Source organism: Oncorhynchus nerka, unplaced genomic scaffold (assembly GCF_034236695.1).
Source record: "Oncorhynchus nerka isolate Pitt River unplaced genomic scaffold, Oner_Uvic_2.0 unplaced_scaffold_1000, whole genome shotgun sequence".
Lineage (NCBI taxonomy): Eukaryota > Metazoa > Chordata > Actinopteri > Salmoniformes > Salmonidae > Oncorhynchus > Oncorhynchus nerka.
The window spans coordinates 139,429-143,914 of NW_027040303.1; the positions used below are offsets into that span (position 1 = coordinate 139,429).

At 46.9% G+C, this 4,486-nt stretch overlaps 1 long non-coding RNA gene across 1 annotated transcript in view; it reads right to left on the reverse strand.

Moving 5' to 3' along the window:
• Positions 1-3,340: 3,340 nt before the first annotated feature.
• The window catches only part of LOC135570302 (uncharacterized), a 2,118-nt gene continuing 972 nt past the window's right edge, over positions 3,341-4,486 (reverse strand). The window contains exon 3 of the long non-coding RNA XR_010463510.1: positions 3,341-4,033. This is a non-coding gene — a long non-coding RNA (uncharacterized LOC135570302). The remainder of the gene's footprint in view (positions 4,034-4,486) is intronic.

Genomic DNA, 4,486 nt, shown 5'->3' on the forward strand with positions numbered 1-4,486 from the left:
ACTCTGTTGCTATAGTGACCCTGCATCACAACACTCTGTTGCTATAGTGACCCTGCATCACAACACTCTGTTGCTATAGTGACCCTGCATCACAACACTCTGTTGTACTAATTGTACAATTTGTTTAATTCTATTCCACATATTTAATTGTTTTGTATTTCATTTCATATTTGTTTCATGTTTCAACCAGTCGCAGGTTAACATCAACCTGACAGAGGAAACGTAAAATCAATAAACAAACTGTTTTCACAATTAACAGCCTTTTCTTGTTTCAAGTATGTTTTATTATGAAAAGTACAATATATCCTTGTATACTTGTACAACTATGGAGCGTATGCCCATATATAATTATATATAATTGTATAATTAGTTGTTCAACATAAAAGACAAAAAATTATCACATTGGTATTTTAACAGTGTTATTTTAAGAGGTCCTGGGTCAAGGTTCTCATAATTATAAGAAGACGCACATGTGTGTGTGTGTGTGTGTGTGTGTGTGTGTGTGTGTGTGTGTGTGTGTGTGTGTCCTGTGTGTGTTTGTCCACTGTGTTTGTGTGTGTGTTTGTTTGTCTAGTGTGTGTGTGTGTGTCTGTGTTTGTCCAGTGTGTGTTTGTTTGTCCAGTGTGTGTCCAGTGTGTGTGTGTCCAGTGTGTGTGTGTATCCAGTGTGTGTGTGTATCCAGTGTGTGTGTGTCCAGTGTGTGTGTGTGTCCAGTGTGTGTGTGTGTGTCCAGTGTGTGTGTGTGTGTTTGTCTAGTGTGTGTGTATGTGTGTGTGTGTGTGTGTCCAGTGTGTGTGTGTGTCTAGCAGGTGTGTGGACCAGCAGGTGTGTGTGAGTGTGTGTGAGTGTGTGTGTGTTTGTCCAGCGTTTGAGTGTGTGTGTGTGAGTGCAGTGTGTGTGTGTGTGTGTGAGTCCAGTGTGTGTGTGTGTGTGTGTGTGTGTGTGTGTGTGTGTGTGTGTGTGTGTGGGTGTGTCTGTGTGTGTGTGTCCAGTCTGTGTGTGTGTGAGTCCAGTCTGTGTGTGTTTGTGTCCAGTGTGTGTGTGTGTGTCCAGTGTGTGTGTGTGTGTGTGTGTGTGTGTGTGTGTGTGTCCAGAGTGTGTGTGTGTGTGTGTGTGTGTGTGTGTGTGTGTGTGTGTGTGTGTTTCCTGTGTGTGTGTGTGTCCTGTGTGTGTTTGTCCACTGTGTTTGTGTGTGTGTTTGTTTGTCCAGTGTGTGTGTCCAGTGTGTGTGTGTCTGTCCAGTGTGTGTGTTTGTGTGTCCAGTGTGTGTGTGTGTGTCCAGTGTGTGTGTGTCTAGCAGGTGTGTGGGTCCAGCAGGTGTGTGTGAGTGTGTCTGAGTGTGTGTGTGTGTTTGTCCAGCGTGTGTGTGTGAGTCCAGTGTGAGTGTGTGTGTGAGTGCAGTGTGTGTGTGTGTGTGTATCAATGTGTGTGTGTGTGTGAGTTCAGTGTGTGTGTGTGTGTATCCAATGTGTGTGTGTGTCCAGTCTGTGTGTGTGTCCAGTGTGTGTTTGTGTCCAGTGTGTGTGTCCAGTGTGTGTGTGTGAGTCCAGTGTGTGTGTGTGTCCAGTCTGTGTGTGTGTGTGTGTGTGGGTGTCTGTCCAATGTGTGTGTGTGTCAGTCTGTGTGTGTGAGTCCAGTGTGTGTGTGTCCAGTCTGTGTGTGTGAGTCCAGTGTCTGTGTGTGTGTCCAGTGTGTGTGGGTGTGTCTGTGTTCTGTGTGTGTGGTGTGTGTGTGTGTGTGTGTGTGTGTGTGTGTGGGTGTGTGTTTGTGAGTCCAGTGTGTGTGTGTGTGTGTATCCAATGTGTGTGTGTGCCCAGTCTGTGTGTGTGTGAGTCTAGTGTGTGTGAGTCCAGTGTGTGTGTGTGTCCAGTGTGTGTGTGTGAGAGAGAGTCCAGTGTGTGTGTGTGTGTGTGTCCAGTCTGTGTGTGTCCAGTGTGTGTCCAACGTGTCCAGTGTGTGTGTGTGTGTCCAGTCTGTGTGTGTGTGTGTGTGTGTGTGTGTGTGTGTGTGTGTGTGTGTGTGTGTGTGTGTGAGTCCAGTGTGTGTGTATTCATGTGTGTGTGTGTGTGTGAGTTGTGTGTGTGTGTCCAATGTGTGTGTGTGTCCAGTCTGTGTGTGTGTGAGTCCAGTGTGTGTGTCCAGTCTGTGTGTGTTTGTCCAGTGTGTGTGTGTGTGTGTGTCCAGAGTGTGTGTGTGTGTGTGTCCAGAGTGTGTGTGTGTCCCTGTGTGTGTGTGTGTGTGTTTCCTGTGTGTGTGTGTGTGTGTGTCCTGTGTGTGTTTGTCCACTGTGTTTGTGTGTGTGTTTGTTTGTCCAGTGTGTGTGTGTCCAGTGTGTGTGTGTCTGTCCAGTGTGTGTGTTTGTGTGTCCAGTGTGTGTGTGTGTGTGTCCAGTGTGTGTGTGTCTAGCAGGTGTGTGGGTCCAGCAGGTGTGTGTGAGTGTGTCTGAGTGTGTGTTTGTGTTTGTCCAGCGTGTGTGTGTGAGTCCAGTGTGAGTGTGTGTGTGAGTGCAGTGTGTGTGTGTGTGTGTATCCAATGTGTGTGTGTGTGTGTGTGAGTTCAGTGTGTGTGTGTGTGTGTCCAGTCTGTGTGTGTGTGTCCAGTGTGTGTTTGTGTCCAGTGTGTGTGTGTGTCCAGTGTGTGTGTGTGTGAGTCCAGTGTGTGTGTGTGTCCAGTCTGTGTGTGTGTGTGTGTGGGTGTCTGTCCAATGTGTGTGTGTGTCCAGTCTGTGTGTGTGTGAGTCCAGTGCGTGTGTGTCCAGTCTGTGTGTGTGTGTGTGAGTCCAGTGTCTGTGTGTGTGTGTGGGTGTGTCTGTGTTCTGTGTGTGTGTGTGTGTTTGTGTGTGTGTGTGAGTCCAGTGTGTGTGTGTGTGTGTGTGTGTGTGTATCCAATGTGTGTGTGTGCCCAGTCTGTGTGTGTGTGTGAGTCTAGTGTGTGTGTGAGTCCAGTGTGTGTGTGTGTCCAGTGTGTGTGTGTGTGAGAGAGAGAGTCCAGTGTGTGTGTGTGTGTGTGTCCAGTCTGTGTGTGTGTCCAGTGTGTGTGTCCAACGTGTCCAATGTGTGTGTGTGTGTGTGTGTGTGTGAGTGTGTGTGTGTGTGTTTGTCTAGTGTGTGTGTGTTTGTCCAGCGTGTGTGTGTGACTCCAGTGTGAGTGTGTGTGTGTGAGTGCAGTGTGTGTGTGTGTGTGTGTGTGTTTGAGTCTAGTGTGTGTGTGAGTCCAGTGTGTGTGTGTGTGTGTGTGTGTGTGTGTGTATCCAATGTGTGTGTGTGTGTGTGAGTGCAGTGTGTGTGTGTGTGTGTGTGTGTGTGTGTGTGTGTGTGTGTGAGTCCCAGTGTGTGTGTGTGTGTGTGTGAGTCCAGTGTGTGTGTGTGTGTGTGTGTGTATGTGTGTGTGTGTGTGTCCAGTCTGTGTGTTTGTGAGTCCAGTGTGTGTGTGAGTCCAGTGTGTGTGTGTGTTCAGTGTGTGTGTGTGTGTGTGTGTGTGTGTGTGTGTGTGTGAGGTTATTATTTCAGGGACACTGAGTCGCCAAAATAATAAACCCCAAACCCTGGATAGAGGGGCTCAGTGAATGTGGAGGTGAATGTGTACAGGTGGGTCAGTGTGTCAGAGGAGGCTCTATAGAAGGACAGAGTGCCGGCTGACCAGTCCAGATACACTCCTACTCTGTGGGGGCTGGAGGAGGGGACGTCTATGGTAGTGGGTTTATTATTGTGCCTGGCAGAGTAACTGTTGTCATAGCAGTCCAGACTCCAGGACTTGTCATTGTATCCAAGACGACAGTCCTTCTTCTCTCCTCTCCTGCTGATTCCTTTATATGTCACTCCTATACCAGCCCCCATTATCCCACTCCACTCTACCTCCCAGTAACAGCGCCCAGTCAGACCCTCTCTACACAGCACCTGTCTATAGCCCTCAAATCTCTCTGGGTGATCAGGATACGGCTGCTCCTCTCTCCTACATGTCACCTTTCTGTTCCCCTCAGACAGAGAGAGGAGTCTGTTTACTGTGTTTAGGTCCAGTGTGAGATCACAGACATCTGATGGATGAAACCAGACACAATATTAGAAATCATCATCATTCACATTAGAATGTTAACTCACTTTTCACTAATTCATTTAATGTAGATGTTTCTAGGTATCAAAAGGAGAAGTTAAGGTAACTTGAGACTTGTTGAATGATCATATGTTATACTGTATGGTAATATAAAACACACTTATTCACATTAATTACACACACACACACACACACACACACACATACACACACACACACACACACACACACACACACACAGTCAAATCAACTCTGTAATCTTTGGTGTCCCTGATTTCTGCTTCTGTAGAACTACAGCTGATATTTAATATGACCAAGTAAGTAATGATGTTGGTCTTTGACTTTGACTTAACTTGTATTAAGACTTATTCTTAGTCATATTCTTCACAGCAGTCAACACTCACATTTTCTAAGCCCAGGTTTCATTCTGTTCTCT